We start from the raw sequence: 27,382 nt of genomic DNA on the forward strand, positions 1-27,382 counted from the left end.
ATCATCTTGAGCTTGTGTCCCCTTGAAAGAAGTATACTTCTCTTGTTGAGGGACAAACTTTGTCTTGGGGTATTTATCTTCTTCCCACTCAACTCCATTGGCATTGAACTTTCGTTCAAAACCAATACCTTGATTCTTCCGGTGCATTCCTTGCTTGCGTGCAATTTCCTCGAATTGCTTACTCCCGGCATGGCTTTTGTACACTCCTTTCTCTATAATTCCCTTCAATAAACTATTTTCTTGCTCAAGTGTAACTTGGCTAAGAGAATCATTAGTGGAATCAAGAGAGCTACTAGAAGTAACAATGTTGGATTTAGCATGATCATAAGTGGATAAGAGTAAACGCTTGGCAATGTAAGAAGAACTTTTCTTGCGGAGATCATCATTGATTGCTTTTAAGAACTCATGCTCTTGCTCAAGATTGAGCTTTTCAAAGTGTAATTTCTCATGAGCTCTTAAAAGTTCTCGATGATCTTCAAAGATGGTTTCATGAGCTAACTTAAGAGTATTTAGTTCTTTAGTTAGGGCCTCAATCTTCTCCTTATCATTGTCATTCGTTTTATCTTGATTAGCATGTTTAATTGGCATTTTATCACAGTATTCATCACTAGAGTTGTCAACAAGCAAATCATCTCCTAACAAGTCATCTTCATCACTAATGAAATCAACATACTCGGGGTGTGTTACCTTAGGACCTTTGGCCATGAAGCATCTTCCAATTCCTTCGTTTGGTGAGTCAAATATGTCATAAGAGTTGGTTGACACAAGTGCTAGACCGGCAACACCTTCATCTTGAGTATCTTTGGAGTCGGAGTGATAACTTCTCTCGGAGTGGCTGTCGGAGTCGAAGCCGGATACCCATTCACCAACATGAGCTTGATGTCTTCGTCTTGTGTAGCTCCTTGATGATTTTTCCTTCCTTTCCGAATCCTTGCTTCTCCGTGAGTATCTTCATTCATAACGATCATCTCTACTCCTTCTCTCTCTTGGTGGTGATCCTTTGCTTCTTCTTTTTGGAGAATCTTCTCTTCTCTTGTAGGGAGCTGTACACTCATTGGAATAGTGTCTGGGTCTTCCACAATTGTAGCAGTTTCGCTCTCGACTAGAAGATCTTTTGTCATTGTAGGACCTTGACTTGGAGCTTCTATCTTTGCTTCTACTCTTGTAGAACTTGTTGAAGTTCTTCACCATTAAGCTCAATTCTTCATTGAAGTCTTGTTTCTCACTTGATGATGTAGGGGCTTCACATGAGGCTTTATAGACACCACTTGATTTGTTGTGAAGTTCCTATTTATCCTTAAGTGACATCTCATGAGCAACAATTCTTCCAATCACCTCCGTTGGCTTGAGATCTTTGTAATTGGGCATCATTTGGATCAATGTGCACACGGTATCATATTTTCCATCTAAGGCTCTTAGAATCTTCTTGATGATGAATTTATCGGTCATCTCTTCACTTCCTAAGCCGGCAATCTCATTTGTGATGAGAGCAAGCCTAGAGTACATTTCAGCGACACCTTCACCACCCTTCATCTTGAACTTGTCAAGTTGGCTTTGAAGTACATCCAGCTTGGATTCCTTGACGGAGTCGGTACCTTCGTGCATATCAATCAAAGTGTCCCAAATTTCCGTTGCATTCTCAAGGCGGCTGATTTTGTTGAATTCTTCGGGGCACAATCCGTTGAAGAGAATATCACAAGCTTGAGCATTGTATTGCAACATCTTCAACTCATCCGCGGTAGCTTCACGGTTTGGTTGTCTCCCATCAAAGAAGTCACCTTGCAAACCAACACACACAATAGCCCAAACGGCGGGGTTATGTCCAAGAATATGCATTTTCATTTTATGCTTCCAACTAGCAAAATTAGTACCATCAAAGTAAGGACCTCTACGGTGATAATTTCCCTCGCTAGACGCCATACTCTCCTAGGTTGTGAAACCAAGGCTATGACCACCAAAAGCTATGGAGATCAAAGCAAATGGAGACCAAAGCTCTGATACCACTTGAAGGATCGAAAGTATGTCTAGAGGGGGGTGATTAGACTACTTGACCAAATAAAAACTTAACCTTTTCCCAATTTTAGTTCTTGGCAGATTTTAACTAATTTAGGACAAGTCAAGCAATCATCACATAATTCAAGCAAGCATGCAAAGAGTATATAGGCAGTGGAAAGTAAAGCATGCAACTTGCAAGAATATAAAGGGAAGGGTTTGGATAATTCAAACGCAATTGGAGACACAGATGTTTTTCCCGTGGTTCGGATAGGTGGTGCTATCCTACATCCACGTTGATGGGGACTTCAACCCACGAAGGGTAACGGTTGCGCGAGTCCACACAGGGCTCCACCCAAGGGTAACGGTTGCGCGAGTCCACACAGGGCTCCACCCACGAAGGGTCCACGAAGAAGCAACCACCCACAAAGGGTCCACGAAGAAGCAGCCTTGTCTATCCCACCATGGCCATCGCCCACACAGGACTTGCCTCACTAGCGGTAGATCTTCACGAAGTAGGCGATCTCCTTGCCCTTACAAACTCCTTGGTTCAACTCCACAATCTTGTCGGAGGCTCCCAAGTGACACCTAGCCAATCTAGGAGACACCACTCTCCAAGAAGTAACAAATGGTGTGTAGGTAATGAACTCCTTGCTCTTGTGCTTCAAATGATAGTCTCCCGAACACTCAACTCTCTCTCATAGGATTTGGATTTGGTGGAAAGAAGATTTGAGTGGAAAGCAACTTGGGAAGGCTAGAGATCAAGATTCATATGGTAGGAATGGAATATCTTGGTCTCAACACATGAGTAGGTGGTTCTCTCTCAGAACATATGAGTTGGAATGGTGTGTGTGTTCTGATGGCTCTCTCCTCGAATGAGAAGAAGGTGGAGGGGTATATATAGCCTCCACACAAAATCCAACCGTTACATAGTTTTCCAATCTCAGTGGGACCGAATCAATAAACTCGGTCGGACCAAAAATGTAAACCTAGTGACCGTTAGAGATTTTCGGTGGGACTAACATGCAACTCGGTAGGACCGATATGGTTAGGGTTTGGGCATAACGTAATCTCGGTGAGACCGATTACACAAACTCGGTGAGACCGAATTTGGTAATTAGCTAACCAGAGAGTTGGTCAGGCAAACTCGGTGGGACCGATTTGCTCTTTCGGTGAGACCGAGTGGAACTCGGTGAGACCGAAAAGTTACAAAGGGGAAACACTGAGTTTACATTGCAATCTCGGTGGGACCGATTCACTCTTTCGGTGAGACCGAAAAGTTACGAAAGGGAAATAGAGAGTTTGCAACCCCATCTCGGTGAGACCGAGATCCTTATCGATAGAACCGAATTGCTAGGGTTTTGGCAGTGGCTAATGACAAGTGAAACTCGGTGGCGCCGGATAGGAAGAATCGGTAGGACCAAGTTTGGCTTAGGGTTTAGGTCATATGTGGATATGGGAAAGTAGTTGAGGATTTTGGAGCATATCACTAAGCACATGAAGCAAGAGGCTCATTAAGCAACACCTCATCCCTCCTTGATAGTATTGGCTTTTCCTAAAGACTCAATGTGATCTTGGATCACTAAAATATAAAATGAAGAGTCTTGAGCTTTTGAGCTTGAGCCAATCCTTTGTCCTTAGCATTTTGAGGGTTCCACTTTCACATCCATGCCATGCCAATCATTGAGCTTTCCTGAAATAATCATCTTGGAATAGCATTAGCTCAATGAGCTATATGTTGTTATGAATTACCAAAACCACCTAGGGATAGTTGCACTTTCAGAGACACGAGACAAGATGGCCAAGATGGCTATAGAATTAAAAGCTGCCGCCGACCGTTGCCGGGTTCTTGAGAAGGAAAACCAAGCGAAGGCATCGGACCTTGAGAAGGCTGCTGCGACAAAAAAGGATCTCCGCTCTGCTATGAGGGCAAAGAAGGAGGAGCTGCGGGAAGCCGGGGATATTGTAGCTGGGAAATCCTTTATGTTGCGGAGGAAATTAGGAGATCCACAGTATGCCCCTCTGGATCGGCTGTGGAGTTCGGAGGATGTGTATATGGATTTGGCAGCGAGCACTGCCGATGCGGCCAATTACTTCCAGGGTCAGACGAACCGTGGAGTAGACCAGCTGTTTTGAAGACAATTACATTCTCCCGAGCGTCCACTTTCATTGACTGACCAATTAGCCGAATGGGCCGAACTAAATAGGTTGTCCGGACTCTCTATGAGGTCTGTTGTGGATCAGCTATGGCCGGGAAGGTCAAAACCGGATAGATATTTCCGCTTGGTGCAGCAGGTCCTTGACGTGGTGCCATGCATTAATGCGATGAGGAGGTCGGCGTGCATAGAGGGCGCACGGATGGCCTTTGCCCTTGTTAAGGCATATTGGGCGGAGATGGATGCTACCAATGTTGCAGCGCGGGATTCGACTATAGGTCGAAAGGTTGCCGAGCACTACTTTGAAGAAGTTCTTGAGGGTGCCCGTTTGATAGAGACCCAGTGCTCAAAAATATCGTGTTTGAGTGATATGTAATCTCATTGTAAGTGAAATGCTTTTATAAATTTTTATAAGGCTATTTTTATACTTTTGCCTGAAAGTAATATGATGCCTCCTGGGCGGCCGTTTATGTATACATGTGTATAACCTGAAAGATTGCAGCCATCGGCTTCAACCCTCACGCATATAATGCGAAGGTGCTCGCAAAAGCACGCATTCACACTTAACCCAACATCTTGGTCCTATTAAGGAGGTGATAGCGGAGCGAGCGAGGCAACCGGACTATAATGCTTTAGCACTTTCACTTAGCCATAGGAGTTTGACAGTGGGGCTACTAGATAGCCCCTGGTGGCTCCACACTCTCCTGATCTCGGGGTGCGTACATGCCTGGCCGGGAAACGACCCTTCGTTAAAGCGGTGGAATTCTAACATTCCCAAAGGTCATCGAGTGGTTGACCAGTCTCACGCTATATCATGACAGTCAGTTTTCGGTTTTCTCTACTGAGGTGCTTGTCCGGATGATCCAGGGCACAATCGCAGTAGTTCTCCTGGTGCTACCTTAGCCGGCAAGGCGCAACGTAAGGCACCAAAACACAGGAGCCGGGCAAACCCAACATTTGACCAAAGACAATGATTCGAGCTGATGCATATAGGGCCAAACTCGCGACGCCGAACACTCCCTAAGGTATTCGGTCTTTGTGGTATAAACTGGGCCTAAATAGTGGCCTTTGTAAGAAGCCCCTTGTGTCTAGGTACATGCATTGTTCTGGCATGGCCACATGCCAAGACGTCAGCATCCTTCTCAACGGTGGATATGTATCAACAAGAGACAGTAAAAAAGGTTTACGCAGGGTCTTAATCTAAAAAGAATCCTTGGAGCGGGTCCCTGCTGCACGTCTGCGCCTGTGTCTCCGTTGTGCCGTATCCTGGACGGGTGTAGCACGATGATCGTCTGTAAAAGAGAGGAAGTTAAGTGAAAAAGTTGTCGTGCAAAAGGATAGTTTTTAAAGAAACCATGTATAATTCAAGATGATAAGAAATTGACACTTGTCTGCGCGCGTTGAGCCCCTTGTATTGACAAATAGGGGTGTGACCACTTATTTCCGTATAAATAGCGGCGCCGGACTTGATTAGTTGTATCTGAGGTCTTGACGACCTATTGGGTGCTTTCGCTTGTCCGGGCGCCTTTAGTGTGCGACGGCCAAGGCAGCCTCACTCTCTTCGGCGCGCAGAGATCGCTTGATATTTCCATGCATTGTATTGATGCCACGTGGACCGGGCATCTTGAGTGTGAGGGTGGCGTAGTGTGGTATTGCATTAAAGCGAGCGAAAGCTTCGCCTCCGAGCAATGCTTGATAGCCACTTTGAAACGGATCGATATGGAAAGTGAAATGCTCGCGACAGAAGTTATCAGGGGAGCCGAATGTAACTTGTAGTAGGAGGGAGCCCGTACAACGAGCCCCTGGGCCTGGCATTACTCCTTTAAAGGTAGTATTGCTATGGCGAATTTGTGTTGGGTCTAACCCCATCCCGCGGATTGCATCCTGATATATTAGGTTTAGGCTACTGTCGCCGTCCATCAAGACCCTTGTGAAGTGATATCCGCCAATTACTAGGTCTAATACCAGGGCAGCCCATCCTGCGTGTCGGATACTTGCTGAGTAATCGCGATGGTCGAAAGTGATCGGTTGAGATGACCAGTGGAAGGACTTCGTGGTGACAGGCACTTGGGTATACTTTCCTGGGAGTGCCGCATTGTTTTTTCCCTTGATTACGTGTAACACGTTTACTGTTTTGACTTCTGGTGGAAATTGCTTTTGTTCCCCCGTGTCTTGCTTGGGGGGCTCGTCCTCGTCTTCACTTGGTGTATCCTCCCCCTTGTGTACGGCGTTGAGCTTGCCGGACTGCTTGAAGACCCAACATTCTCTGTGGGTATGATTAGCAGGTTTACCAGGGGTACTATGAATCTGACATACTTGGTCCAGAATTTTGTTGAGGCTGGACAATTCATCCCTGGTGCCTTTAGGGGGCGGCTTTTGTCCTGGCCGAGAGCTTTTGAATCCGACATTTACTACCATGTCCTTCGTGCTGTCTTCTTTATTCCGGCATTTGTTATTGCTGTTGCGTCATGATTTCCTGTTTCCATCTCTAACTTCAGATGTACTGGGGTCGCTGGTGCTGCATCTAGCTAGCCAGCTGTCCTCTCCCGTGCAAAAGTGGGTCATGAGGTTTGTTAATGCGGCCATCGTTCTCGGCTTATTTTGGCCGAGGTGTCTGGCGAGCCATTCGCCACGGACGCTATGCTTGAAAGCTGCTAAGGCTTCGGCGTTCGGACAGTCGACAATCTGGTTCTTTTTAGTAAGAAACATGTTCCAAAGCTTTCGGGCTGACTCTCCGGGCTGTTGAGTTATATGACTCAAATCGTCCGCATCTGGAGGTCGGACATAAGTCCCTTGAAAATTTGCATGAAAGGCATCTTCGAGCTCTTCCCAACTTCCAATGGAGCTTTCGGGAAGGCCTTTGAGCCAGTGACGAGCTGGCCCTTTGAGCTTGAGGGGTAGGTACTTGATGGCGTGGAGATCATCTCCTTGAGGCATATGGATATGAAGGATGTAGTCCTCAATCCAGACCCCAGGGTCTGTTGTTCCATCGTATGCCTCTATGTTTACGGGCTTGAATCCCTCTGGAAATTCGTGGTCCAGTACCTCATCGGTGAAACATAGGGGGTGTGCGGCACCCCTGTAGCTGGGTGTACCGCATTGTTCGGATGTTTGTTGTGTTGCATTGTATGCTGGGGTGCGCTTGCGTGGTCCATAGATGGATCTTGTTGCATCGTTCTTTGGGTGCGAGCCCTCGCATTGGTTGCGTGTTGTATGGTGAGCGGCATTGTATGCCGCTCTGTGTTGGTAGAGGGGTCGTCTATCCGACCAGGTGGCTGCTTTGATATTTGGTTGTGGGGGGTCTGAGGCCTCCTCATCGAATTCGGGTAGCAGCTTCCGCTTTGGGTAGCTCTTGTAGGGGCGATTGTCGCCATGCCTTGCTGCTGTGTTGAGTATTTTACTCCATCTGATTTGGAGTGTGTCTTGCGCGGCCTTGAGCCTTTGCTTATGCTTTTTCAGACTCCTCGCGGTGGCAACAAGCCTTTTACAGGCAGTCTGCTGCTCCGGGTGCCTTTCTGGCGTTATGTCGTCCGGACCATTATCCTTGATAGGATTTGTTTGTTCGGTTTGATTATCCGGATTGCCATTGTCCGGCAGTGGTTCGCCCTGCTCCAGCGCTAGGTCTGTGTGATCGCTATTTCTGTCGAGGCGGGATTTGGGGCGGCGCTTGCGTCGCCGCTTTGACTGCTTTTCGAGGGAACAAGCCTTCAGTGCGTCCTTCCGCTCCTCGTCGTCATCTTTTGGTGCGTCCACCATGTATACATCATATGACGAGGTGGCGTTCCAGGGCCCAATAGGCGCTGGTTCTTCATCGTCTCCTTCATCGGCGTCCATACTGTCGATGTCTTCGGAGTCGAGGTCAAGCATGTCGGTTAAATCGTCGATGATGACTACAAAGTGGGTGGTGGGTGGGCTTTGAATTTCTTCATCGTCTATATCCCAATCTCGCTGACCGTAGTCCGGCCCGGGCTCTCCTGATAAAGAGAGAGACTTTAGTGATTTCATAATATCGCCGAAGGGCGAGTGCTGAAAGATGTCCGCGCTAGTAAACTCCATGATCGGCGCCCAATCGGATTCGATCGGCAGAGGCGCGAATGGTTCGGAGTCCAGAGAGGAGTCCGGCTCCTTGGAGTCACGAGTCTCGCAAAGTACGGGGCTGGTGTTCGGCTCAATTGCCGTTGGGGTCGCAGCCCACAAGGTGGCGTCCAACCGCCCATCCTCGATCGGCGTGGTTGGCTCCGAATTATGGGTCGGAGCCGATGCGGGTGCGGCCTCCAGGGCACTGTTCGGTGGCAGAGCTAGATCATGCTCGTCGTGACAGTGCGGCATGCTCGGCAGTGGCTCGAATCCGTCGAAGATCAAGTCCCCGCGGATGTCAGCCATGTAGTTTAAACTTCCAAATCTGACCTGACGGCCAGGGGCATAGCTTTCGATTCGCTCCACACGGCCAAGCGAATTGGCCCGCAGTGCGAAGCCGCCGAAGACGAAGATCTGTCCGGGGAGGAAGGTCTCACCCTGGACTGCATCGCTGTTGATGATCATAGGAGCCATCGAGCCTGACGGCGACGACACAGAGGAACTCTCAATGAAAGCACCAATGTCGGTGTCAAAACCGGCGGATCTCAGGTAGGGGGTCCCGAACTGTGCGTCTAGGCCGGATGGTAACAGGAGGCAAGGGACATGAAGTTTTACCCAGGTTCGGGCCCTCTCGATGGAGGTAAAACCCTGCGTCCTGCTTGATTAATATTGATGATATGGGTAGTACAAGAGTAGATCTACCACGAGATCGAAGAGGCTAAACCCTAGAAGCTAGCCTATGGTATGATTGTTGATGTGTACGTTGTCCTACGGACTAAAACCCTCCGGTTTATATAGACACCGGAGAGGGTTAGGGTTACACAAAGTCGGTTACAATGGTAGGAGATCTTCATATCCGTATCGCCAAGCTTGCCTTCCACGCCAAGGAAAGTCCCTTCCGGACACGGGACAGAGTCTTCAATCTTGTATCTCCATAGTCCAGGAGTCCGGCTAATGGTATAGTCCGGCTATCCGAACACCCCCTAATCCAGGACTCCCTCAGTTAGGGTTACACAAAGTCGGTTACAATGGTAGGAGATCTGCATATCCGTATCGCCAAGCTTGCCTTCCACACCAAGGAAAGTCCCTTCCGTACACGGGACGAAGTCTTCAATCTTGTATCTTCATAGTCCAGGAGTCCGGCTGAAGGTATAGTCTGGCCATCCGGACACCCCCTAATCCAGGACTCCCTCAGTAGCCCCTGAACCAGTCTTCAATGGCGACGAGTCCGGCGTGCAGATTGTCTTCGACATTACAAGGCGGGTTCCTCCTCCAAGTACTTCATAGAAGATTTTGAACACAAAGATAGTGTCTGTCTCTGCAAAATAAGTTTCCACATATTGCCATAGAGAGAATAATATTTGCACAAATCTAATCTGCTGATGTATTCCGTAGTGTGACACACCACAGCCAAGCCTTTATCCGAGTCGCTTCATTATCCCAGCTCAGCGCGTCATGCGAGGCGGTTTCCTTGGCACGTCTTGTTAAAGCAGAGATCGTGTCCCCTTATTCCGGGATTCTCATCAATACGGGCGTGGGTAACCCAACCGCGTCATTGATTACAGCGCTTGGAGATAAGCGAGTTTTACCAGGCTGGTGGGGACACGTAGTTGCGTCCACCCATATAAGGGGATAAGGATCCACCTTTTCACCTGCGCCTTCTTCCTCCCTTGCTTATCCATTCTCGCGCACTCGAGCTTCAGCGCCCAAGTCTGCACTCCCCACCTCAACCTTCTCCAGCCATGTCCGGAGCGGGAGGCAAGTGGATGGTCTCCTTCGTCACGAAGGGACACATCAAAAAACTAAGGAAGGCCGGATACTTGTCTAACGACATTGCGTACCGGCTTCCCAAAAAGGGGCAGCTCATCCCCACACCTAGGACCCATGAGAGGGTGGTGTTCCTCCCCCAGTTCCTCCATGGACTGGGCTTCCCTCTTCACCCATTTGTCCGGGGGCTCATGTTCTACTATGGCCTGGATTTCCATGATCTGGCCCCGAACTTTGTCCTCAACATCTCAGTGTTTATCGTCGTGTGTGAGGCTTTCCTCCGCATCCGCCCCCATTTCAGCCTATGGCTCAAGACTTTCAATGTCAAGCCGAAGGTGGTGCGCGGCAACCAGGCGGAGTGCGGAGGTGCCATGGTGGGCAAAATGGCCAACATCTTATTGCTCGAGGGCTCCTTTGTGGAGACCCTGAAGGGGTGGCAATTGGGGTGGTTTTACATCACCGAGCCGCGCGACCCCGAATGGGTCGCAGCCCCCGAGTTTCGATCCGGACCCCCTACGCGGCTCACCTTCTGGAAGGAGACGGGCCTGTCATGGGGTAAAAAAGAAGAGCTGACCGGACTCCAAACATGCGTCCAAACCCTGGTGGACAAGAAGCTCAAACTTGTCAACGTAGTCCAGGTTATGCTCATCCGCCTGATCCTTCTGTGTCAACAACGGGCTTTCAACCTGTGGGAGTTCGACCCGGCGTGGCACCAAACTCTGAGCAGGCTCTTCGACACGACGTACGAAGATGCCTGGAAGGTGCTTTTCAAGGGCGCCGTGGCCCCCGCATCCGCTACCGAGGATCGCGGATTCAGTATGCAGCGTCACGCTCATGCAGTAAGCTGTTTTTTCCTTTTACAGGGTATCAGTTTTTCATAGTTTGACTCCATGCGGGATCTAAGCTCCCTTACCTTTGACAGGATTGGCAGGTGACGTCCGGGAAGATCAACTGTCCAACTCCTTTGCCCGAAGGCCCAGCGGACGCTCGCTTGGCGAAGCTGCTGGTTCCGGCACCCTATGTGGTACCAAAGAAGAAGGCCGTGAAAAAGGCCACGGGGACTCGAAAGAGTGCCCGGCGCCAGGAGGTGTCGGATCCATCATCCGACGGTTCCGAGGCGCATTCCTCTCGTGAAGACGAGATGGAAGAAGAAGAGACCTCTCCCCCTCCAGCGGGAGGAGAGAAGAAAAGGAAGGCCGCCCTCTCTGGGGAGGCCGGAGGGTCCAAGAAGGGGAAAACCCTTCCTCCGGAGTACTCCACCGACGCTGACGACGGCGGAGAGGAGTGGCCGCCCAGGGCCAAGCCCCTGGCAAAATTGTAAGTATCCGGATACCAGAGTAATTCATAGTATTCGTTTATTCCACAGCTTTCCCTTATGTCGAATATGTTTATGCAGCCCACCCAAAGACCGGCTCGACGCGTCGTCGAGCGGCTCACTTGACTCGTCGGATGTGAACTCGCTTCCGACGGCTTCCTCCCCCCGCCCTACGGACGACACCGAAGTGTTGTCCCAACAGGTTCCAAGCCAGGAGGACGTGGTCCTGGAGGCGCCGCAAGGCGACCTCCCGGACTCCAGGAGTAAAGGGGATGAAACCCTCCAGGGCTCCAAGTCCAGCTCTAGGCCGGACACCGCTCCGGAACCTTCAAAGGTTCCAGAGTCCGGCGGGGGACCTCCTTCCAAGAGGAGCAAGCCCACCGTGCCGGTGACCCCCGTCCAACCAGAGGCGCCGGACAATCTGTTGGAGGCACTCCAAGGCACCTCCATCGACGAGGAGCACCGCACCATTATGAGTGCGGTGGTCCAGAAGGTTCAGTCCGCCAAGAGCGGACTGACTGAAGCTTGTACTAGCCTTTTAACAGGCTTTGAGGTAAGTAAAAAATGTGTAAATAATATTACCGCATAGACAGTAGCCCCCGATGCTCTGTTTGGCGTTCGGGAAGAAAAGCCGAATAGAGGATCAAATAAAATTCACAGGAGTCTAACAAAAAGGAGTCAATATGCGTATGCAGGCTTCTCTGCTTGCGTCTGCCGCACTGACTGCGGAAGTGGACACGCTAAAGCAGAACCTCGAGCGGTCCGAGCACGAGCTCGGGCGTGCCAAGAAGCAGCTCGAGGACAATGAAGGTAAGAAATACCTTGTTTAAATATATATAAAGAGGTGCAATTGCAAAAAATGATAGGATTATCATGGCTATTGTAGGGGCCACGTCTGAGGTGGCGACCCTTAAGCAAGCGCTGGTCGAGGCCGAGAAGAGGGCGGCCACGGAGCGCACCGAGCGGGAGAAGTATGAGGCCGAGGTTGGCAAGGTACGGCAAGAGCTCCAGGCTCTCATGGAAAAACATGAGAGTTTGGAGGTTGACTCAAAGACGCGAGCGTCCGAGCTTGCGGTGGCTATTGAAAATGCCAAGTCTGCCAAGGCCGAATCCCAGAAGACCCTCCAGGAATTGGATGAGGTGAAGAAGATAGCGGCGGGTAAGGCATTCTTTATGCAAAGCAAACACATAAACGTGAGTTACTTGTTACTTACCCGAATCCGGAGCTCTCCAGGAGCGTTCGCAGATCTTCCCTGGAGTGTGTCTGATGCCGCCGCATTCTATCGAGCCGAGGAGGGCAGCTCGACAGAGAAGGTGTTCTGGTCTCAGTATGCTGAGGGCGGACACCCCGTGCCCCTGAGCGACCAGCTGAAGCAACTAGTCGAGCTCCACAAGGTGGCCGAACAGGCCATGAAGGGCCTCATAGTTCGGCTATGGCCTGGAGGGGCTCTGCCTGGGAGCTATTTCGGGCTGGTGCGGCGGCTGGTGGAGGCTTGTCCAAGGCTCGAAGTCATCAAGCGCTCCGTCTGCATTGAAGGTGCCCGTAGGGCCCTTGCCCGTGCTAAGGTGCACTGGGGCAAGTTGGATGCTGAGAAGCTTGTGAAGGACGGGCCACCACCGAGGAAAGAGCATCGCAAGCCCGAGAATTGTTATAAGGATGTTCTGAAGGGTGCCTACCTTGTGGCGGATGAATGTTCTAGGGATGTAATTTTTGAGTGGAACTTGCTCGTTTTGTCCTGTGCGCTGAAAACTTGTTCATATGCGCTAAGCAATGCTGTTGGAATTTAAAATATTACCTTCTGTGCGGCTGTTTATCAATTCTGAGAGATGGCAAGTCGTCGGCTTCTGCCCACGTGCCGCTAGTGCTGGGGTGTTCAGGGATAAACCTGAGCGCTCTTTTTCCCATGTTTGGGTCCTTCGAGGGAGGCGCTCAGCCCAACGAACAAGGCAATCGAACTATAATGCGTGAACACTCTCACCTAGCCATAGAATTCTATAATTTTAAATTTTGACGAAGCCCCTGGTATTTGGAAGACCGAGTTCGGGGCGCTATTCACACCTTGGCCGGACAGAGCCGGCTCCTCGCTCTAAGCGGCATAAGTCTTTAGGGACTCGAAAAACCTCTTGAACAGCGACCAACTCTCGCTTCATCATGACAGTCAGTTTTAGCTTTCTCCACTGAGGTGCTCGACCCAGCTCAACTGGGGCACAATCGCAGTGGTTCTCCTAGTGCTACCTTAGCCGATATAGCGGAACGTAAGGCACCAAAACATAGGAGTCGGGCAAACCCAACTATTGACCCAAGACATGATTCGGAGCCGATGCATATAATGCTATAAGTTCGGGGTGCCGCACTTGTTAAAGTGTTCGGACTTCTCACACCATATTGAGGGGTACTAAAGCCCCTGGCCTATTTTGGTCGTACCATAGTGTACGGATGCAACATGTCGTTAAGGAACATATATTAAAAAAGAGTAATGCAAAAATAGACAAAAGCTATGCATTGTTTATTAAAGAGGGCTGCGATCAAAGCAGAACAATACAAATAATGCGATAAGCAAAAGGTTGGACTATTTAACGTGTCCGTTCCAGGGGCAAGCTGTGGAATAGTATGCGAAACAGGTATACTGCTCGTGATAGAGACCACCTGGGAGTTCCGTAATGCGGCGTGGCTTGTCTGCTTCCCTGGTTCTTGCATCATTTGTTCGGCAATTGAACTACCGAACGGGCCTTCCGAAGAGTGGAGTCCTGAAAGTAAGAGAAAATTAAAAAAATGGCAGCCCCTGGTGCGGTTTAAGCCGTGTTTCGGGCGTGCCGTGATGGTGCCCCTCCCCCTGTACCCATGGTATTTCTAGAGCGTAGTTATGTACGCAAAGTACTGGTATCACATTTTTGCGAGGGCTGGGGTTGGGGCCGCATTTCTACGCCTGCTCGGGTCATGCCAGGCGGTCTTGTTGTAGGTTACTCTAGGCGCGCTTGACGGTGTCCGGTCGTTTAATGGCCGGACTGGAGAACTGCCTGGAGAGGCTGCTGTGTACTTCTGCTGCAAGGGCCGCCGTGTGCTCCTCCGTTCGGAGGGACTGTTCGGTGTTTCCATTGACCATAATTACTCCTCGAGGGCCTGGCATTTTGAGCTTAAGGTATGCGTAGTGCGGTACCGCATTGAACTTGGTGAATGCGGTTTGCCCGAGCAGTGCGTGATAGCCACTGCGGAATGGGACTATGACGAAGATTAACTCCTCGCTTTGGAAATTATCTGGAGATCCGAAGACCACTTCAAGTGTGACTGAGCCTGTACAGTTGGCCTCTACACCTGGTATTATGCCTTTAAAGGTCATTTTGGTGGGCTTAATCCTCGAGGGATCTATGCCCATTTTGCGCACTGTATCCTGGTAAAGCAGGTTCAGGCTGCTGCCGCCGTCCATAAGGACTCTAGTGAGATGAAATCCGTCAATAATTGGGTCTAGAACCAATGCAGCGAATCCGCCATGATGGATGCTAGTGGGATGGTCCCTTCGATCAAAGGTGATCGGGCAGGAGGACCATGGGTTGAACTTTGGGGTGACTGGCTCTACCGCGTATACGTCCCTTAACGCGCACTTCCGCTCCCTTTTGGGGACGTGGGTTGCGTATATCATGTTCACCATCCGCACTTGTGGGGGAAAACCCTTCTGTCCACTGTTGTTCGACGGTCGGGGCTCCTCGTCGTCATCGCTATGCAGCCCCTTATCTTCATTTTCGGCATTTAACTTGCCTGCCTGCTTGAACACCCAACAATCCTTGTTGGTGTGATTGGCCGGCTTTTCGGGGGTGCCATGTATCTGGCACAAGCGGTCGAGTATTCGGTCCAAACTGGACGGGCCCCTAGGATTCCTTTTGAATGGCTTTTTCTGCTGACCGGATTTAGAGCCTCTCAATCCTTCATTAACTGCCGTATCCTCAGCATTGTCCCCGTTAATGCGGCGCTTCTGCTTGTTGCTACGAGCAAGCCAGCTGTCTTCTCACGTGCAAAAGCGGGTCATGAGTGTCGCGAGTGCTGCCATAGACTTCAGCTTTTCCTGTCCTAGGTGCCGGGCAAGCCACTCGTCACGGATATTGTGCTTGAAGGCTGCTAGGGCCTCAGCGTCCGGACAGTCGACTATTAGATTTTTCTTTGTTAGGAACCGTGTCCAGAATTGCCTGGTTGATTCCTCTGGCTGCCGAATTACGTGACTTAGTTCATCGGCGTTTGGGGGTCGCACATAAGTGCCCTGGAAATTGTCGAGGAATGCGGCTTCCAGGTCCTCCCAACAACTGATTGATCCTGTTGGCAAGCTGTTAAGCCAATGCCAAGCTGGTCCTTTAAGCTTGAGTGGGAGGTATTTGATGGCGTGGAAATCATCGCCGCGGGCCATGTGGATATGAAGGAGATAATCCTCGATCCATACCGCAGGATCTGTTGTGCCATCATATGATTCGATATTTACGGGTTTGAAACCCTCAGGGATTTGATGATCCATTATTTTGTCTGTGAAGCATAGTGGGTGTGCGGCGCCTCTGTACTGGGCTATATCACGACGTAGCTCCAATGAGCTTTGTCTACTGTGTTCGGCCCTGCCGAATTTGTGGCCGGCGTGACGGTTACCGTCTCGAGCCGTGGGGCGCCCACGCGATCCGTAGATCGATCTTGTTTGCCTTGCCTTGTCCTCCAACATATCTCGTAAGTCCGGCGCATATTCCCGTGCCTTGGTACGGGGTGCGGCTTGAGTGGAGGGCCCAGAGGCCTCTCTGTCGCGGCCACGAGGTGGCCAGTCGGCCGCATCAAGTGCTTCCTCCTCTAATCGGGGTAGCAACATGTGCTTTGGGTAGCTCTTGGAGGGGCGTTCGAGTTTATGCTCTTCGGCCGCAAGGACTTCAGTCCATCTGTCGACTAGCAAATCTTGATCAGCTCTAAGCTGTTGCAGTTTTTTCTTGAGGCTTCTTGCCGTGGCCATAAGCCTGCGTTGAAAACGCTCTTGCTCGACGGGATCCTCTGGCACGACGAATTGGTCGTCATCGAGGCATGCCTCGTCTTCGGAGGGAGGCATATAATTATCGTCCTTGACCTCTCTGTCTGCCGCTCTCTCATGAGGGCTGGTTTCTCCATCCTCCTGTGCTAAATCTTGCTGGAGGGGGTTTTCTTCGGCACTTTCCGGAGTATTATTATCTCCCGTGCTGGAATCACCGTATTTGTTTTGGCGGGATTTTGAGCGGCGCCGCTGACCCCGGCGCTTAGGCTGTTTCTTGGAGGGGTCATCCTCCGCTGTTCCATCGACATCTCCTTCTTTTGGGGTGTCCACCATGTATATGTCATATGACAAGGTGGCTTTCCAGGGCCTGATAGGCGCTGGTTCTTCATCATCTCCTTCATCGGCGTCCATACCGTCGATGTCTTCGGAGTCGAAGTCGAGCATGTCGGTTAAGTCGTCAACAGTGGCTACAAAGTGGGTGGTGGGTGGGCTTTGAATTTCTTCATCGTCCGAATCCCAACCTTGCTGACCATAGTCCGGCCAGGGCTCTCCTGATAAAGAGAGAGACTTCAGTGTCTTCAGAATATCACTGAAAGGCGAGTGCTGAAAGATGTCCGCGGCAGTAAACTCCATAATCGGCGCCCAATCGGATTCGATCGGCAGGCGCGCGGAGGGTTCGGAGTATGGAGAGGAGTCCGGCTCCTTGGAGTCACGAGTCATGCAGAGTGCGGGGCTGGTTTTAGCTCGATCACCGTTGGGATTGCAGCCCCCAAGGCGGCGTCCAACCACCCATCCTCGATCGGCGCAGTTGGCTCCGAATTAAGGGTCGAAGCTGATGCGGGTGCGGCCTCCAGGGCACTGTTCAGCGGCAGAGCTAGATAATGCTCGTCGTGACAGTGCGGCGTGCTCAGCAGTGGCTCGAATACGTCGAAGATCAAGTCCCCGTGGATGTCAGCCGTGTAGTTTAAACTTCCAAATCTAACCTGACGGCCGGGAGCATAGCTTTCGATCTGCTCCAGATGGCCAAGTGAATTGGCCCGCAGTGCGAAGCCACCGAAGACGAAGATCTGTCCGGGGAGGAAGGTCTCACCCTGGACTGCATTGCCATTGATGATCGTAGGAGCCATCAAGCCTGACGGCGACGACATAGAGGAACTCTCAATGAAAGCACCAATGTCGGTGTCAAAACCGGCGGATCTCGGGTAGGGGGTCCCGAACTGTGCGTCTTGGCCGGATGGTAACAGGAGGCAAGGGACACGAAGTTTTACCCAGGTTCGGGCCCTCTCGATGGAGGTAAAACCCTACGTCCTGCTTGATTAATATTAATGATATGGGTAGTACAAGAGTAGATCTACCACGAGATCGGAGAGGCTAAACCCTAGAAGCTAGCCTATGGTATGATTGTTGTTGTGTATGTTGTCCTACGGACTAAAACCCTCCGGTTTATATAGACACCGGAGAGGGTTAGGGTTACACAAAGTCGGTTACAATGGTAGGAGATATGCATATCCGTATCGCCAAGCTTGCCTTCCACGCCAAGGAAAGTCCCTTCCAGACACGGGACAAAGTCTTCAATCTTGTATCTTCATAGTCCAGGAGTCCGACTGAAGGTATAGTCCGGCCATCCGGACACCCCCTAATCCAGGACTCCCTCAGGCGGCATCAGCGCCTCCCCAAATCCCACCTCCGCAGAAAATAACGATCATACAGACCCAACGTTGGAGCAGGGCAAACCACTGCCGGACCACGACAATACGGAGAATCAATCCGGATGACATAACGCCGGACAGGCACCCGGAGCAGCAGAATGCCCGTCAAAGGCTTGTTGCCACCGCGAGGAGTCTGAAAAAATAGAAGCAAAGGCTCAAGGCTACGCAGAACACACTCCAAATCAGATGGAGTAAAGTACTTAACACAGCAGCGAAGTATGGTGGTAATTGCCCCACCAAGAGCTACCCGAAGCGGAAGTTGCTACCCGAATTCGATGAGGAGGCCCTAGATCCCCCACAACCAAAAATCAAAACGGCCGCCTAGCCGGATAGACGACCTCACGGTCAACATGGAGCGGCAAACAACGCCACTCACTGTGACACCCCTGATTCAACCGTACACTAATCATACACGCAAACGTGTACGATCAAGATCAGGGACTCATGGGAAGATATCACAACAGAACTCTACAAATAAAATAAGTCATACAAGCATCATATTACAAGCCTGGGGCCTCGAGGGCTCGAATACAAGAACTCGATCATAGACGAGTCAGCGCAAGCAACAATATCTGAGTACAGACATAAGTTAAACAAGTTTGCCTTAAGAAGGCTAGCAAAAACTGGGATACAGATCGAAAGAGGCGCATGCCTCCTGCCTCGGATCCTCCTAAACTACTCCTGGTCGTCGTCAGCGGGCTGCACGTAGTAGTAGGCACCTCCCGAGTAGTAGTAGTCGTCATCGACGGTGGCATCTGACTCCTGGGCTCCAACGTCTGGTCGCAGCAATCGAGTATAGAAAGGGGGAGAAGAGGGAGCAAAGCAACCGTGAGTACTCATCCAAAGTACTCGCAAGCAAGGAGCTACACTACATATGTATGCATTGGTATCAAATGGAAAATGGGGTAATATATGTGGACTGAACTGCAGAATGCCGGAATAAGAGGGGGATAGCTAGTCCTTTCGAAAACTACGCTTCTGGTAACCTCCATCTTGCAGCAAGAGAAGAGAGTAGATGGCAAGTTCACCAAGTAGCATCGTGTAGCATAATCCTAATCGATGATCCTCCCCTCGTCGCCCTGTGAGAGAGCGATCACTGGTTGTATCTGGCACTTGGAAGGGTGTGTTTTATTAAGTATCCGGTTCTAGTTGTCATAAGGTCAAGGTACAACTCCAAGTCATCCCGTTACCGAAGATCACGGCTATTTGAATAGATTAACTTCCCTGCAGGGGTGCACCACATAACCCAACACGCTCGATCCCATTTGGCCGGACACACTTTTCTGGGTCATGCCCGGCCTCAGAAGATCAACACGTCGCAGCCCTACCTAGGCACAACAGAGAGGTCAGCACGCCAGTCTAAATCCTATGGCGTAGGGGTATGGGCCCATCGCCCTTTGCACACCTGCATGTTGCGAACACGGCCGGAAGCAGACCTAGCCTAGCAGGCGTTCCAGTCCAATCCGCCGCCCGCCGCTCAGTCACTGATGTCATGAAGGCTTCGGCTGATACCACGACGTCGAGTGCCCATAACTGTCCCCGCGTAGATGGTTAGTGCTTATAGGCCAGTGGCCAGACTCAGATCAAATACCAAGATCTCGTTAAACGTGTTATCTTGAAATAACCGCGAACGCCGACCAGGGCCAGGCCCACCTCTCTCCTAGGTGGTCTCAACCTGCCCTGTCGCTTCGCCACAAAGATCCACATAGAGGGATGTCGGGAAAGTATGTCCTTCCAGCCCCCAATTCGTGAATCAACCGCGTGTACTCCTCGAGCCAACCCGACTTTAGTCACCACATGTATCATGTATAAAGTATATAGTATATACTCGTGATCACCTCCCGAGTGATCACGGCCCGATAGTATAGCATGGTAGACGGACAAGAATGTAGGGTCACTGATGATAAACTAGCATCCTATACTAAGAATTAGGATTGCAGGTAAAGGTAACAACAGTAGTAGCAAGGACAGGCTATGCATTAGGATAGGATTAATTGAAAGCAGTAACATGCTACACTACTCTAATGCAAGCAGTATAGAGGAGAGTAGGCGATATCTGATGATCAAGGGGGGGGGGGCTTGCCTGATTTCTCTGGCAAGAAGGAGGGGTCGTCGACGATGTAGTCAATCATAGGGGTATCAACGTCGGTCTCGGGGTCTACCGGAAAGAAGTAACAGAGGGGGAACACAATAAATAACAGAGCAATCAAAGTATCACAAAGCATAACATGGCAATACGCGGTGCTAGAGGTGGCCTAACGCAGCACTAGGTGTTACCGGCGAAGGGGAGAAACACACGGGAAAGTATTTTCGGTGTTTCGTGTTTTCGGACAGCCGGACCGGAAGGGAAAGTTGCATGTTCGCTACTCTAGGGATGTGTGACGGACGAACGGGCTGCGTTTCTGGATTCGTCTCGTCGTTCTGAGCAAGGTTCATGTACAAAGTTTTTCCATCCGAGCTACAGTTTAATTTCTATGATTTTCCAAAGTTTTAATCATTTTCCGAATTTATTTTAATTCGAAAATAAAACAGAAAAATACTTTTGTTACCTAGTGCTACCTAGCCCATGTGTATGACAGCGGGACCCAGGGGGCTGTCCAACACAGTCAAAATGACTGGTCAAAAGTGGAGGTGGTGGCACACTTGTCATTGGCACACAAAAAGTAAACTAGTGTAGAATTAAAATGGGGTACACATGTCATTGGGCCAACCAAGTTTACCTAACACTAAACAAATCCTAGCACTAATCCAAGGATGTTGGCTGGCTGCAGGCACGCACATGAGCATGCAAGGCATGCCTAGGAACGCTGGATGCTCTGTGTGCACGCATGCTTGGCCGGCTATGGCCGAAGTGCAGCACGGCGAGCGCGCGTAGAAGGCCGTGGGGTGGCAAGAAGCAGCGAGTGCGGCCGGGCACGACAGCAGCATCAGTTAGAACAGCAGCCAAGCCGCAAGGCAGCAGCAACAGGCAGGGAAAGGAGCAGACTACCAGCTCAGCAGCTAGCAAAAGCAACAAATAGTAGTGGTAGCCGCATGAGGAGCACCCAACAACGACAACAGTAGCAAGAAGCAGCAGTAGGAAGCAGGCAACAACAACAGTAGCAGCAAAGCAGTAGGCACGGCGTGCGGCGAGCGTGGCCGGGCGCCGCCAGTCGTGGCCGTGGGCGCGAGGCGGAGGTGGGCTCGGTCAGGAGGGGGCACGAGGCGGAGTCGGGCAGCATGGTGGGCCGCAGTGGGTGGCCGCAGCGGGGCAACAGATGTTGTGGCGGCCAGCAGGGACACCGGTGACGAGCCCTGGCGGCGGCGAGGATCGGACTAGATCGGGCGCGCGGCTACGGGACACGAGGAAGAGAGGGGAGAGGTCGCGAGGGACCGGGGGCTCACAGAGAGTGTCGCGGGCGTCTCGGTGAGGCCGGAGGTGGGCGAGCTTGAGCGGACCGACCGGTGAAGTGCGGCGGCCGTGACAGAGTGGAAGGCGATGGATCCGGCACCGTGGGGCTCTCCGGCTTGGCTTGATGGGCGAAGAAGAAGCGGCGGCCTCAGGCGGTGCTCCTGGTGCTGGCCTAGGCGATGGGGACGACGGTGGGCGCGTGGACAGCGGCGGCCATGCTTCGAGGTGCTCGAGCATGGCAGGAAGGGCGAGGGGAGAGAGATGGCGGCGCGAGGTAGCAGAGTCTAGGGTTCAGGGGAGGGTTACGGGGTTGCTTTTAACCATCAGGGGGTGCCAGGGATGGCCGGCACGTGGAGGGTGCCATGGGGATGGCCTCCACGCAGCCTTCAATTCCTATAGCGAGAGGTAGGGGACGCTTGGGAGGTTGGGCTGGGCCAGATTCACAGTGGCCACCAAAGGCCTGGTTGAAACGTAGTTACCTAGGCCCTTTTCTATTTTATTTTCTTTTTTACTTTTCTGCTATGTATTTTCCTACTATTTTGTATTTATTTGACCGAGCAAACGAATTTTGTTACAGATGAAACTTGGCACATAAATACAAGGCGTTGCTATGAGCTAGCACAGAAAGTTTCAATTTATTTTTAAAAGTGAAAATATTTATTTCATTGAAATTGGATCAATTAAAAGTTGTTGGTCAATTTTAAATAGGTTAAGGGTGTTTTAATAATTCAAATAACATTGGTTTGTTCATGACAATTTGTTAGTGAACTCTTGCAACCCAGCGAACATTTTGTTTTACTATTCAAAGAAATAATAATTTGAATTTATTTTAAATTAGAATTTGAATTCGGCTTGGATCAAAGTGAGGTTTAGAAAATTAATTGCGATGACATGGTCCCATTAGTGTGTGGTTACTGTAGCTTAATTATCCGGGCGTTACACTCACAAGCCAATACGCGATCCACACGAGGGCTCGCACCAAAAGGACGGCGCAACCAGATCCATCTATGTACTACGCAAGCGCCCCCCAGCAAATGATGTAACACAACAAACATCAGAACAACGCGGTACACCCAGATACAGGGGTGCCGCACACCCCCTATGTTTCACCGATGAGGTGCTGGACCATGAATTTCCAAAGGGATTCAAACCCGTAAACATAGAGTCATACGACGGAACAACAGACCCTGGGGTCTGGATTGAGGACTATATCCTCCATATCCATATGGCTCGAGGAGATGATCTCCACGCCATCAAGTACTTACCCCTCAAGCTCAAAGGGCCAGCTCGGCACTGGCTTAAAAGCCTCCCCGAAAACTCCATTGGAAGCTGGGAAGAGCTCGAAGATGCTTTTCGGGCAAATTTTCAAGGGACTTATGTCCGACCCCCGGATGCGGACGATTTGAGTCATATAACTCAACAGCCCGGAGAGTCAGCCCGAAAGCTTTGGAACATGTTTCTTACTAAGAAGAACCAAATAGTTGACTGCCCGGACACCGAAGCCTTGGCAGCTTTTAAGCATAGCGTCCGCGACGAATGGCTTGCGAGACACCTCGGCCAAGAAAAGCCGAGAACAATGGCAGCATTAACAAGCCTCATGACCCACTTTTGCGCGGGTGAGGACAGCTGGCTAGCCAGATGCAGCACCAGCGACCCAAGCACATCTGAAGTTAGAGATGAAAACGGGAAATCATGACACAACAAAAATAATAAGCGTCGGAATAAAGAAGACAACCCGAAGAGCACGGCGGTAAACGCCGGATTCCGAAGCTCCCGGCCAGGTCAACAAAAGCCGCCCTCTAAAGGCGCTAGAGATGAACTGTCCAGCCTGAACAAAATTCTGGACCAGGTATGTCAGATCCATAGCACCCCTGGTAAACCCGCTAATCATACCCACAGAGAATGTTGGGTCTTCAAGCAGTCTGGCAAGCTCAACGCCATACACAAGGGGGAGGATACACCAAGCGAAGATGAGGATGAGTCTCTCAAGCAAGACACTAGGGAACAAAAGAAGTTTCCATCAGAAGTCAAAACAGTCAACGTATTACACGTGATCAAGGGAAGCAAAGCGGCCCTCCTAGATAAATATGCCCAAGGGCCTATCACCGCGAAACCCTGCCACTGGTCGTCTCAACCGGTCACTTTCGACCATCGTGATTACTCAGCAAGTATCCGGCGGGCAGGATGGGATCCCCTGGTATTAGACCCAATAATTGACGGATACCACTTTGCACGAGTCCTGATGGACGGTGGCAGCAGTTTAAACCTGATATACTTGGATACAATCCGCGAAATGGGGATAGACCCAACGAAAATTTGCCATAGCAACACTACCTTTAAAGGAGTAACGCCAGGCCCAGGGGCTCACTGCACGGGCTCCCTGCTACTAAAGGTTATATTCGGCTTCCCCGATAACTCCCGTAGCGAACATTTAACCTTCCACATTGCTCCGTTCCAATGCGGTTATCAAGCACTACTTGGACGCGAAGCTTTTGCTCGCTTTAATGCAATACCGCATTACGCTTCCCTCACGCTCAAGATGCCCGGTCCACGTGGCATCATTACAGTGAACGGAAGTATTAAGAGATCTTTGCGCGCCGAAGAGAATGCGACTGCCTTGGCAGCCGCACACTAAAAACGGCCTCACCAACTAAAGCATTTGATAGGTCGTCAAGACCACGGACGCGGTTAGACGAGTCCGGCGCTGCTATATGTAATTTTTACCGGATTGATGGCCACACCCCTATTAAAAATACAAGGGGCTCAACGCGTGCAGACAAATGATCATCGTGCTACACCCGTCCAGGATACAGCACAACAGAGACACATGCACAGACGTGCAGCAGGGACCTGCTCCAAGGATTCTTTTTAGATTAAGACCCTGCGTAAACCTTTTTTACTGTCTCTTGTTCATACACATCCCTCGAATTCTTGGTACAATTGAGAAGGATGCTGACGTCTTGGCATGTGTCCACGTCAGAGCAATGCACGTACCTAGACACAAGGGGCTTCTTACAAAGAGCACTATTTAGGCCTGGTCTATACCATAAAGACCGAATACCTTAGGGAGTGTTCGGTGTCGCGCGTTTGGCCTTATATGCATCAGCTCCGAATCATTGTCTTTGGTCAAATGTTGGGTTTGCCTGGCTCCTGTGTTTTGGTGCCTTACATTCCGCTTTATTGGCTAAGGCAGCACCAGGGGAACTACTGCGATTGTGCCCTAGTTCATCCGGACGAGCACCTCAGTAGAGAAAGCCGAAAACTGACTGTCATGATATAGCGCGAGACTGGTCAACCACTCGATGACCTATCGGAATGTTAGAATTCCTCCGCCTTAACGAAGGACCGTTTTCTGTCCAGGCATGTACGCACCCCGAGATCGGGAGAGTGCGGAGCCACCAGGGGCTATCTAGTATCCCCATTGTCAAACTCCTATGGCTAAGTGAAAGTGTTAAAGCATTATAGTCCGGTTGCCTCGTTCGCTGCGCTATCACCTCCTTAATAGGACCAAGAAGTTGGGTTAAGTGTGGACACGCGTTTTTTGCGAGCACCTCCGTATTATATGCGTGGGGGTTGAAGCCAACGACTGCAATCTTTCAGGTTATATACATATATACATAAACGGCCGCACATGAGGCATCACGTTACTTTCCGGCAAAACTATAAATACAGCCTTACTATATTTCATAAAAACATTGTGTTTACAATGGGAATACATGTCATTCAAACATAATATTCTTCGAGCACTGGGACTCTATCAAACGAGCACCCTCAAGAACCTCTTCAAAATAGTGCTCGGCAGCTACTCGGCCCATGGACGAACCTTGCGCCGCAATAGTGGTAGCATCCATCTCTGCCCAGTATGCCTTGACATGGGCAAAGGCCATCCGCGAGCCTTCTATGCACGCCAACCTCTTCATCACGGTGATGCACGACACCGCGCCAAGGAACTGTTGCACTAAGCTGAAATAGCTGTTCGGCTTCGGCTTCTCCGGCCACAACTGATCTACAACAGACCTCATGGCGAGTCCGGACAACCTATTAAGTTCGGCCCATTCGGCTAGCTGATCAGTCAAGGGAAGCGGACGCTCTGGAATGTTGAATTGCGACCAGAATAGCTTGTCCACTTCACGACCTGATTGATCTTGGAAGTATTCGACCGCATCGACAGCGCTCGCCGCCAAGTCCATATATGCGTCTGTCGAACTCCACAACCGATCCAGAGGGGCATACCACGGATCTCCGAACTTCCTCCGCAGTATAAAGGGCTTCCTAGCCGCAATATCCCCGGCTTCGCGCAGCTCCTCCTTCTTCGCCCTCATAGCAGAGCGACTGTCTTTGGTCGCCATAGTGGCCTTCTCCAGGTCCGCTGCCTTCACTCAGTTCTCCTCTTCAAGGAACTGGCAACGGTCGGCAGTGCCTTTTAATTCTATGGCCATCTTTGCCATCTTTTCTTTGCTTTCGCAATGGGCGGCCTTCTCAGCTCTTAACTCCTCGGCCGCCTTCAAAGCAGCTGCAATACTAACCCTCGCTTGTTCCTTGGCTCGGGCAAGCTCCGCCCGAAGGATCTCCACGGTGGCAGCTCCGTCTGCAGTCACAACATATTAAAGATACTGGCATCATGCTTCTCTTATTTGTGACATTCACCAGAAAATATTACTTACCCTGTGATTTGTCAAGCTGCTTGTTAACAAGCTCGATGTCGGCGTCTGCCACATCCAGTTGTCGTTTTAATTCGGCAAACTCACTAGTCCGGCTAGCCACCGGAGCTTCCACCACCTGCACATAAAGGCAGTCTGGTTATTGCCTGGGACTATGATCCTCTGTTCGCCGCCGTTCTCGACGACAACCAGAGTCTCAGGGGGTACTATCTACACAGGGCACACCTAACATGTGCGGTACTATTACATATTATCTCACATACCTCAAAGCCTGTTAGTAGACTCATAAAGGCTTCATGTAATCCGCTTTCGGTGGACGAAATTCTCTCCATCACCGTACCCATCAGCGTACGGTGTTCTTCTGAGATGGCCGCTCACCCCACCAGCTCCCTCAGAATGTCTGACCGCATATCAGACGGTGCCGAACTCTTTTGTTTGCTCTCTTCGAGAGCCGGACGCTGGGGACTTCGGGGGTCTATGGGATTATCTTCTGGCCTCACCGGATCCGGAGAGGCCCTCCATGACGACACTTCGTGGTCGCCCGCTTCTTGAGCGGAGGAATCTGGGGGAGGCGTTTCGCTCTCCATCATCTCTGGAAGAAGATCCCCCGAAGACGAGCTCAGCTGAGAGGGGCTAAGACCCGAACTGCAAGATATATGCGGCGGTTATTTTCCCAGAAGAAAGATGGTATAGCTTCACTATTAAAGTATTTTTTTGGATCACTTACGACTTGTTGGAGGGCTGATCCCCCCGCGGACTTTGTGCGGCAAGAGGACCCCCCGAGGCAGGACCCTCTGTTGGAGATTTCTTCTCCCGTTTGGAGGCCTCGGCTTCCGAATCCTCGGAAGCAGTCCTCTTCCTCCCCCGGTTATCCTCCTTTATGGAGGCGCTCATTCCCTCGGTTGGAACTGACAGCGATGGGGGCCCGCTTCTGCCCATATTATTCCCCCCTGTATCTTCATTCGAGGGCTCCGGGCAAGGTGCAAGCTCGAGCATCTTTTCCAAAACCGGATTTTCCAAACCCTCAGGGAGGGGGGCCGAACACCGAATCATCTTCGCCTTTGTTAGCCAGTCCTGGTCAAAGAGCGATCTCTCAGAAATAACTTCATGAATAAAATACGGTGTGTTCGGCTAGAGGATTTCTTACTTGTTCGGTGGCGCGGTTACTTCTCAGGCCCACGTCCTCGGTAGTATCCGGACACTCTATTTGAGGTCCGAAGAATGACTTGTACATCTCCTCATGCGTCAGGCCGAGGAAACTTTGAATGGCACGCGGTCCTTCTGGGTTGAACTCCCACAAGCAAAGGGGCCGGCGTTTGCAAGGCT

Source organism: Triticum dicoccoides, chromosome 5A (genome assembly GCF_002162155.2).
Source record: "Triticum dicoccoides isolate Atlit2015 ecotype Zavitan chromosome 5A, WEW_v2.0, whole genome shotgun sequence".
NCBI lineage: Eukaryota > Viridiplantae > Streptophyta > Magnoliopsida > Poales > Poaceae > Triticum > Triticum dicoccoides.